The following is an 11623-nucleotide window of genomic DNA, read 5'->3' on the forward strand; positions in this document are numbered from 1 at the left end:
TAAGACTACATGAAGTGTCTTCAGGATGACAACAATCCTGAAACCAGAACAGTGTGCATTGATCTGCAGCAGATTTTACCAACAGTGAAGCTGCATACAAGCACTGCATACTACAAGCATAAACTTTAGACATACTTCTGCATCCACAACCTCAATTCATGTTTGTGTGGGATGAGACTGTGGCTAAATGTGGGTCCATTGAGGTGGCCAGCTGCCTGAAGAAGTGGTTGAAACTCAAGTCTGCTAACCTCTGAAGAGTGGGCTAGATGACAAAATGATTCCTTTTAGAGTGTGCACCATGCTGGTAAGTTTTGCCCCAAATTTTCTTTCATCAATGCTGTGTTACAATTTTTGACAAAAACAGTACATTAGTGTTTTTTCACCAACAATCTTTCCTGTACACGATAAAACAAATTGGAAGTCCCTCAGTTGTAGAACAACAGAGATATGGTATTGGGAAGAGGTGCTACTTTTGGCCATATCAGGCAAACTTGTTCATGCAAATACAATTGACCTTTGACTCATTCTCCCACCTCACCCAGCGCCACATCTCGACCACCCACACAACATGCATTTTAAAAAAAGGCATCTTAATGATACCTCTCTCATTCAATGATGTTTTATTGGTAGACTCAGTACACTTCCCAATAATAGGATTGGAGGTACAGGGAATCCTAGTCACGCTCTATTCATTCACACATCAGGACACAGGGAAATAGTTGTCAACGTGTCCCTCCATTTCTATTGTTAGTTGTGCACTGGGACTCAAGGGAAACAAAGGACAAGGGTTGCCATCAGCCACCAGACACAATAACTATGTCACAGAAGTACAAATCTTGGCAGGAGAGAAGGTGGGAATTCCCATACCCCACTGTCCTCCAAGCGAGCAGAAATTCATGACACTCACTCTTTATGGATTTAGGGTGACTTTGGGCAGCTCATTGTCATCAGCAACAACTGTGCAGGACAGAACAAAAACATCAATCTGGTCCTGATGTACCTGAGACAACTTCACTCTAAACACTTGTTTGCAACTATGTCTACCTGGTACCTAGGCACAGATACATGGCCTGTGACAGGGCATTTGGCAACATCAAGTGTAAGATAACAAACTGGGTGGTCATCTATACGCCTGATGATTACATCAACATCATCAAGAGTGTAGTAGCAGTTGGTTTCCCTATCATCAAGATGACCCCGTTCTTCAGTTTCAACGCTCTCCAAGTACATTGCTAAACATAGTGTGCCAGGCAGCATATTTAAAAACAGCCACAAAATCCTCCTGCATTTGGCTTTCCAAGAGGGCTACCTACTCAAGTTAGACTACAAGACTGACAATAAGAACATCATGGAGGTCAGCCTGCAGAAAGGACAGGCATTCTGATCCTGTAAGGTCTTTGATCTCTCTGTGTCCTGCCCCACCCACACTCTCCCAAGCACTAAGAGAGAGAGAGAGAGAGAGAGAGAGAGAGAGAGAGAGAGAGAGAGAGAGAGAGAGAGAGAGAGAGAGAGAGAGAGAGAGAGAGAGAGAGAGAGAGAGAGAGAGAGAGAGAGAGAGAGAGAGAGAGAGAGAGAGAACGGTACCAATTATGATAATAATTTGTGATTATATTTCTCGTTACATCAAAATGAAAGCTAAGGAACTCAACTTTCATTTGATATACAAAGCCATTCTAACTCAAACAGTTCTTGAGTTAATTATTCCCAAACATTACCAATCTTTAAGGGTGTTTTCTTGCAAATATTGATTTTGCCATATGGTACCCTTCTGCCACAGCACACCTCGAATAAGATATGACCTGAAAAGTTATTATCACATTCACAAGAGGAAAATTAGATCTTGTTCCTGAAAAGGATGAGTAAAGAGGAAATGTGAATGCATTATAAATAGTGAACTGCTAATGACTAATCTTCACAAAAAAATCTGAAAAGGCACTACAGGGAGGGAAAAAGAAAAAAAAATGAAATAAAATAAAGACAGCTCCTTCCCTGCATTAGAGTTAATTAACTGGAAGCTCATGCCTGGATACTTAGTGAAAATGAGTTAAGCTGCAATTAGATCTTTAAGTCACGATGGTCACACTATGGCTTCAACTTCTTGTTACCTCACCATTTACCATGACAGTGATGATGATTGAAGAAGGTATTTCATCTGATAACCTTAAAATATGGATACATTGTACCAGCTATTAAGAGTAACATTTATAGAAAATTGAAGTATAATTGGTCAATATTCTATTAAAGATAACATTTTGAAATATTGTTGATTTTGAAACTGCAATGGATTCATCAGTTTCTTACATACTGAGTAGTATTATGAACTGTTTTCACTTAAACCTAATTATTATTATGGCTTTGGATTAATACTGGAGTGACCTATTGATCTCCCTTTTTACCACATATAGATGGAGATATAATTCACCAACAGTCTTCAGGAGCAACATGTCTTGTCTTCACTAAATTCAAGGTGGCAGTCTGTTCGTTTCCTTGAGTCATCTTGAAATTAATACCAGATTTTCTAATTTCTGCAAGAGATAAGTAAATAAGTACCATTGCTTGAAAAGGTCATATGACTCAGAAATCATAGAAATCATAGAAATCATATTTCACTATGTTATCAACATGTTTGTGGTGTGAGGGAGCAGGGAAGTGAATCAGCAATGATGATTGAGGATTGAATGACTGAAACAGGGTAAAACAAATCATAATGTCATGGGTGGGTGAAGAACAGCCTCCAATGAAATAGCATGATCCTAAGAACTGAAACTAATTTTTAGAGAATTCTAATAGAAAGTCATATATATATATATATAATATATATATATATATATATATATATATATATATATATATATATATATATATATATATATATATATATATATATATATATATATATATATATATATATATATAATATACATACATACATACATACATACATACATACATACATATATATATATATATATATATATATATATATATATATATATATATATATATATATATATATATATATATATATATATATATAGTCTGATATTATGACAATATCAGACTTGAGGCCATTTTCATGGCTATCTACTGGGATAAATTTACAGTTATACCTGTCTCTCTTTGGGGGATGAAACTATTCCACAACTTCTACAGTTTCATGCAATACTCATCACAAAAGAATGATTCTTCCCATGTCTTGAATCTATTTGGAATATAGTAAAGTGTTTCCAACCCCAATTAACCCCAGATATTCCTGTTGGAAATTAAGACTAACAACAGAAAAAAATCCCATACATCATCCTTGGGCCACCAAGTCTGCCTTACCCTGTAGCACCACCATTCAAATCATGAGTGCCTACAAAAGGTAGGTAAGGCTCTGATGTCTGATGCCATTTTGCCAGTGTTATCACTTGACATGAAGGTAAGCCAGTCTTTCATGCACAGTTTGTGCTATTATGAAGGATGAACCATAGCTTGCAGGTTAAAGATGTTTAGCGCAGACTTAGTTTTAGAAAGCCCTTCATTATCTCATGGCCATGACTTAATCACAGCAGTCAGTTCAACTTGCACAGTAAGAGACTGATGGAAGTCTGAAGGCCAGGCAAAGTCACTCTTGGTTAAGAAAATAGAAGATCAGTTAGATTTACTTTTGAAAATCTCCCATTGTCATGTGGCAAAGACTAGTACATGCCTGCTGGTGATTTAGTGGGAATCCATAAGGACAAATACCCAAAAATTAATATCTAATTATACATGTTTGGGGGTTCCACTCATACTGCTCTTCTAGACAGGGTGGAATCAAAAGCTTTTCGTCTCATCAACTCCTCTCCTCTAACTGACTATCTTCAGCCTCCCTCTCACCGCCGCAATGTTGCATATCTAGCTGTCTTCTGCCGCTATTTTCATGCTAACTGCTCTTCTGATCTTGCTAACTGCATGCCTCCCCTCCTTCTGCGGCCTCGCTGCACAAGACTTTCTTCTTTCTCCCACCCCTATTCTGTCCACCTCTCTAACGCAAGAGTTAACCAGTATTCTCAATCATTCATCCCTTTCTCTGGTAAACTCTGGAACTCCCTGCCTGTTTCTGTATTTCCACCTTCCTATGACTTGAATTCCTTCAAGAGGGAGGTTTCAAGACACTTATCCACCAATTTTTGACCACTGCCTTGACCCTTTTACGGGACTGGCATTTCAGTGGGCATTTTTTTTATTGATTTTTGTTGCCCTTGGCCAGTGTCCTTACATAAAAAATAAAAAAAATTACCAACAGATCCCCAAGCTTATTGTACAATGGAAAAGACATAAAAATATGACCATAGGAAACTGCAGTTACTTTTTTTTCTTATCTAACTACAATGTATATATATATATATATATATATATATATATATATATATATATATATATATATATATATATATATATATATATATATATATATATATATATATATATATATATATATATATATATATATATATAAAAATTTAGTTTTATATCATATTGATAAATAAGGTCTATATATGTACATATACATAAAAAATGTAAAAGTAGCCAAGACTGATCCATTCATTTCCTATATAGTACAAGTTAACAAAGGCTTTGTCCAACCAGACCTACCTGTATCAGCACGACCTAAAAAGTGTCTGATCTTCATTAATAGAAAGTGTCAAAATCTTTCAAGATCTAACTCCCCTCATCACTTATGGCACTTAGCCAAAAATATCTCCAATAACTTTCCTTCTTCATCTTTCCCTCCTTTATTTCAACCTGATGGCACCACTGCCATCTCATCTACTTCTAAAGCTGAACTCTTAGCTCAAAAGTTTGCTAAAAACTTTACCTTGGATGATTCAAGGCTTGTTCCTCCCTCTCCTCCACCTTCTCACTAGTTCATACTACCCACTAAAATCCGCAGTGATGTTTTACATGTTCTCACTGGCCTAAACCCTCAGAAGGCTTATGGACCTGATGGGGTCCCTCCTATTGTTCCCCAAAACTGTGCCTCCATGCTTGCACCTTGCCTAGTCAAACTCTTTCAGCTTTATCTATCAACATCAACCTTTCCTTCTTTTTTGGAAGTTTGCTTGCATTCAGCCTGTTCCTAAAAAGGGTGACCAATCTAATCCCTTAAACTACTGTCCTATTCCTTTAATTTCCTGCCTTTCTAAAGTTTTGAATTTATCTTCAACAGGAAGATTCTGAAACATCTACCACTTCATGACCTGTCTGATCACCAGTATGGGTTCTGTCAAGGCCACTCTACTGGTGATCTTTTGGCTTTCCTTACTGAGTCTTGGTCATCCTCTTTTAGGGATTTTGGTGAAACTTTTGTCACTGTCATAAATATATCAAAAGCAATTGATAGAGTCTGGCACAAAGCTTTGATTTCCAAACTACTCTCCTACAGTTTCTATCCTTCTCTCTGTAACTTCATCTCTCTTCTGACCATTCTATTGCTGGTGTGGTAAGTGGTCACTGTTCTCCTAAATCTATTAACTGTGGTGTTCCTCAGGATTCTGTCCTGTCACCTACTCTCTTCTTATTATTCATCAGTGATCTTCTAAACCAAACTTCTTGTCCTATCCACTCCTACGGTGATGATACCAACCTGCACTTTCCGAAGTCTTTACATAGATGCCCAACCCTTCAATAAATAAAGCTTAGTATTGTTCAATGCCTCAAAACTTAGTTCCTCCACCTATGAACTTGTAACTTTTTCATACAACTATACCCTCTTCTTCAATGACACTAAACTGTTCCCCTCTTCTACACTGATCTTCAGTCTGTCCTTTACTTATAGTCTAAACTGGAAACTTCACCTCTCATCTCTAGCTAAAACAGCTTCTATGAAGTTAGACGTTCTGAAGTGTCTCTGCCAGTTTTTCTCATCCCATCCTCCAGCTGCTGCATTTCTTGCTATCTTCTACTGCTATTTTCATGCCAACTGCTATTCTGATCTTGCTAACTGCATACCTACCTCCCGCAGCCTCCCTGCACAAGACTTTCTTCTTTCTCTCAACCCTATTCTGTCCATCTCTCTAATGCAAGAGTTAACTGGCATTCTAAACCATTGATCCCTTTCTCTAGCAAACTCTGGAACTCAATGCCTGCTTTCATATTTCCACCTTCCTATGACTTGAACTCTTTCAAGAGGGAGGTTTCAAGATACTTATCCTGTAATTCCTGACTACCGCTTTCAACTATATTTGGGGACCGGCACCTCAGTGGGTCTTTTTTCATTACTATATTTTTTTGACCGGTCCCCCTCCTATATGAAAAAAAAAACACCTTAAACCTTTTGTTTCCTTCGAGATTACTTATTATATTACCTAGCTTACTTATTTGTTTATTTAAACTGATTTATATATGAGGAATAAAAAAAATTCCAACCTTGCTCATGACCAGCTTTTTCTCAATAAGTGATTTCAAGTCTAGTGATAGAAACAATCCTGAGTTTCTTGATAAATCAAGAATGCTATGAAACTACTAAATTTTGTCTTTTTTTTTTCATGGCTTACCTATTTTCTCTAGAGGGGAAGTAGATACCTAAGTTTTTGGGCAGGAAAATAAAATAGGTAAAATATGGGCTTTTCAAAATCTAGAGAAATTTCCTTATATACAAGGAATTTTCCTTTATTTTGGGAAGCCCATATTTCACAAAGTTTTCATAGCATCACCAAAAGAACAACTTTCCCATCTAATCACTAACCTTGCTGCACAAAAAAGTAAGATAAAAACAAGATTAACTTTTCTAACTCCTACAATGCCCCTTCCCCATTAGATAACTAACCTAATCAGAGGAGAATGACTTAAAAGGATACAGGGGATGAGGAGTATCCCTTACGAGGCGAGGTTGAAGCTGTTAAATTTACATTCTTTAGAGAGACGTAGGTTAAGAGGGGACCTGATAGAAGTCTTTAAGTGGTACAAGGGTTATAACAAGGGAGATGTAAGCAAAATTCTTAGGATCAGCAACCAGGGTAGAACAAGAAATAACGGGTTCAAGCTTGAAAAATTTAGGTTTAGGAAGGAGATAGGAAAAAATTGGTTCTCAAATAGAGTGGTAGATGAGTGGAACGGACTCAGTAATCATGTAGTTAGTGCTACATGGTTCAAGCTTGAAAAATTTAGGTTTAGGAAGGAGATAGGAAAAAATTGGTTCTCAAATAGAGTGGTAGATGAGTGGAACGGACTCAGTAATCATGTAGTTAGTGCTAGGACACTAGAGAGCTTTAAGAGAAGATTAGACAAGTTTATGGATGGGGATAGCAGATGGAAATAGGTAGGTGTGTTTCATACAGGGACTGCTACGTGTAAGCCTGGTCACTTCTTGCAGCTTCCCTTATTTCTTATGTTCTTATGTAATTTCATATAACCTTTCCTAGCTGGTCATGCCTCCCCAAATCCCCTACACAGGGTCACTACCCTAACTTGGGTACAAGGGCCTTATCTGTTCATGCATGGAGTATGCTTCACATGTCTGGGGGGATTCCATTCATACCACTCTTTTAGACAGGGTGGAATCAAAAGCTTTTCGTCTCATCAACTCCTCTCCTCTAACTGACTGTCTTCAGCCTCTTTCTCATCAGTGCAATTTTGCATCTCTTGCTATCTTCTTCCACTATTTTCATGCTAACTGCTCTTATGATCTTGCTAACTACATGCCTCCCCTCCTCCCATGGCCTTGCTGCACAAAACTTTCTTCTTTCTCTCACCCCTATTCTGTCCACCTCTCTAATGCAAGAGTTAACTCAATCATTCATCCCTTTCTCTAGTAAACTCTGGAATTCCCTGCCTGTTTCTCTATTTCCACCTTCCTATGATTTCAACTCCTTCAAGAGGGAGGTTTCAAGACACTTATCCTTCAATTTTTGACTACCACTTCAGACCCTATTTGGGGACCAGCATCCTAATGGGTTCTTCATTTTTTATTAATTTTTTATTGCCCTTGGCTGGTGTCCCTCCTACACACACACACACACACACACACACACACACACACACACACACACACACACAAAAAAAAAAAAAAATAAATAAATAAAAAAAATCCACATTCACAATAATTTGAGTGTGAGTTTCAGAGTTTCAAGTCCACAAAATTTAATTTCAAGTCCACTTGTAATGAAATTATATGTCAGAATAATAATACCACTGTTTCAGGTTACTGGTAAATGGGGCATGCAATGAATTCTATCCCATCCCTTTTCATATCTCCTGCCCATGGGGGTTTAATTGTAATACTATCGCAACATCATCATGACACCATCATGACTGTCATGATTGTTGTGACTGTCTTGCCCATTGTCACTTTGTCATGATGGCAAAAATTACCTTTGAATTTTTTAATTTCACAAATCGTGACGTTGTCATAACGCTGTCATGATGCTGTCTTGATGGTCATAGGTCCATTGTGATGTGGTCATGACGTTTTCTTGACTGACCAATAACTGTAACTAAATATTATGACTACAAAAAATGCTATTCTTGGTGCTGTCATGATGAGAATCTTGAATGTGTGATGGCAGCTTAACAGTAGTATCTTCAGGTTAGTCTTTTTATCTGTCAAATGATTAAATTATGAATAATTTAAGTATTAATCATGTGAAGTGGATAACTTTTTTTATGGAACGGAAGACTTCCGTTACTCCTGGTATCACTCACCAATATCTTTTAAGGTTTTATTATAGTTTAAGCCATTACACACTACGTGGTAATAACCTACCTCATTTTGTTCTTCACTATTCACATCATTTCTAATGATTACACTACTTGTCGGAAATTAATAATAACGCCACAATAGGCCTGGGAATGCACAGCGCTCTCAACTTTTTCTAAGTCCACAGGTAAACATGAATGGTGTATTGTTGCCTGAACTTCAGTTGTTAGGTTAGGTTAGGTTAGGTTAGGGTTTTATTATAGTTTAAGCCATTACACACTACATGGTAATAACCTACCTCATTTTGTTCTCACTATTCACATCATTTCTAATGATTACACTACTTGTCGGAAATTAATAATAACGCCATGGGCCGTGGGTAGAGACTGGGGACATTGGCTTAAACTATAAATTTACCTCTTTTAGCTTCTAGCTGAATAATCAGTAGATGTAAAACAGATTACTGAAATAATGGTCATGAAATTTTCAATGAAAATTTAATCTTACTAATAGTGACTCCTCATGGAGCAGCTAGATTATGCGCCCATGGTGATGAAAACTTACGGTTTTGGGGTCATGCATGGTTAAGTTACAGTGCACAACGAATGTGATGACTGGTGGCTGGCAGATGATGGACAAGATGAGCACAACATGGTCCATGCTTTGCCTGTGCTGCTGTAATTCCTATCTGCACTATGTTCAAGAACAGCTTTCATTACTTGTGAACGGCCAAGACACATGAATGAGGAATAAAACCCAGTGGCGACACATCAGTCACGCCTAACTACTTCATAGCACGTCACAGAAGTGAATGGCAGTTTGAACAGAACAGTTTTGAATTTGGTTTTGATCCCTAACATCTGCACTCCAGTCACACCTCATTGGCAGCAGTGACTAGGAAACAAAGTTCTGGGGAGCGCAGTAGCAGTAGTAGCATAGGCAAGGCAGGGGCTGTTCGGTAACCATCCTGTCCACCCTCAGCCAATCACCAATTGTCACAGCCGTTGTGCACTGTCTGGCAACAACACGTCTCTATAAATATACAAATAATCCGATCATACATTCCAGAATACACGAATGCAATTATGAACCAAGAGGATAAGTGAACCATCTAATGGCGGTGTTGCTGTTTCCTCCAACACAACAAAAATATAATTTATATTTTGTATTGGTTGGAGGAAACGTTCGACTTGATTAATGATCATAAGAAGTAATCCTTAACATTCACACACATATGAACCTTGATTCAGCAGTTAATGAATGACTGACAAACATACCTGCAAAATGAAAACTCCCGAAGCACCACGTGCTTCCTCTCCCTCCCTGAAATAAATCTTTTTGATCTTGATCTTATGTTGATCTTGATCTTGATGATACAGGTGGCTCGGGACTACTGAGCTAGGTCTTTGGATCGACAACTCCTGTAGAAGGGGGAAAAAAAGGAGAGAAACGAACAGCATCCTCTACACTAATTTTTCCTACATCTAGCACGCCACATTCTTTCCAGAAACTCTTTCACCGCCTCAATCATCCTTTCATTCGCCTCTCTACACAGTCCCAGCAACAACACTATCCACTCCTTTCCTGTCTTCTCCACCCTTTCATTCCTGTCATGCCCTAACTCAGTCAGAACCACATGCATAATCTCTCTCCTGTCTCACTCATCTCTCACACTCCAGCACCATACGTTCCACCGTCTCATCCTCTCCCATGCCACACATCTGGCACACTTTGCTGCGGGACTGAAGACCATCTGTAACTCCTTGCATTCACATCCATACACTGTGCCCTCGCTCGGAAGAGATCACCGTCCAGGCTTCCATCATACCAAGATCTATGTACACCAGTATATAGACCTTGCATCATACCACCTTTCACCTTGATCTTGATCTTGATGGTACAGGTGGCACAGGATCACTCCTGAGCCAGGCCCTTGGATCGGCAACTCCTGTAGAAGGGGGAAAAAAAAAAAAAGAGAAACGAACAGCATCCTCTATCCTAATTGCTCATACACCTGGCACGCCATATTCTCTCCAGAAACTCTTTCACCGCCTCAATCATCCTTTCATTCGCCTCTCTACACAGTCCCAGCAACACCATCCACTCCTTTCCCGTCTTCTCCACTCTTTCATTCCTATCATGCCCTAACTCAGTCAGTATCACTTGCATCATCTCATTCCTGTCTCTGGCATACTTCACACACTCCAGCACCACATGTTCCACCGTCTCATCCTCTCCCATGTCACACATCTGGCACACTTTGCTGCGAGACTCAGACCACCTGTAACTCCTTGCATTTACATCCATACTCGTACACTGTGCCCTCGCTCGGAAGAGAAGATCACCGCCCAGGCTTCCATCATACCACCTTTCATATCTCGGCGCCTCTTTCTCCTTGTACCATTCCAGGGTCTTCTTTCTTTCCATTTCATTCTTCCATTCATTCAGTCCCACCTTAACTGACAGATGATTATTCTTGATCTTGATCTTCATACTGCAGATGGCTCGGGATTACTCATGAACCAAGAATGGGATGTAAGAAAGTGGAAAAAATAAGATAGAGTAATGAAACGTATGGAACTGAGTGAATGGAAAAATAAGATGGAACAGAAGAGTACTTTGGAGTGGTACAGAGAGAAAGAGGCCCCAATGTATGAAAACTGGTATGAGGGAAGTCTAGGTGGCGATATTCCCTTTCGAGTCATAGCACAGTGCATGGATGTAAAGGCAGAGTTACAGATGCTCTGAATCCCACAGCAAAGTGTGCCAGACGTGTGACATGGGAGAGGATGAGATGGTGGAACATGTAATGCTGGAGTGTGTGAAGTATGCTAGGGACTGGAATGAGATGATGCAAGCGGTGCTGAGAGAATTGGGAAATGGCAGAATGGAGAAGACAGGAAGGGAATGGATGGTGTTGCTGCTGAGACTGTGTGGGGAGACGAATGAAAAGATGATTGA

The 11623-nt window shown here is 38.9% G+C and overlaps 1 long non-coding RNA gene across 1 annotated transcript; it reads right to left on the reverse strand.

Annotated features, from left to right (window-relative positions):
- Positions 1 to 607: 607 nt before the first annotated feature.
- LOC135106806 (uncharacterized) lies at positions 608 to 11153 on the reverse strand. The gene is made up of 2 exons (XR_010271471.1): positions 9940 to 11153; positions 608 to 2525 (listed from the first exon to the last, which is right to left on the reverse strand). It is a non-coding gene; the product is annotated as an uncharacterized LOC135106806 (long non-coding RNA).
- Between the last annotated feature and the right edge of the window lie 470 nt (positions 11154 to 11623).

Source organism: Scylla paramamosain, chromosome 14 (assembly GCF_035594125.1).
Source record: "Scylla paramamosain isolate STU-SP2022 chromosome 14, ASM3559412v1, whole genome shotgun sequence".
NCBI classification, from domain to species: domain Eukaryota; kingdom Metazoa; phylum Arthropoda; class Malacostraca; order Decapoda; family Portunidae; genus Scylla; species Scylla paramamosain.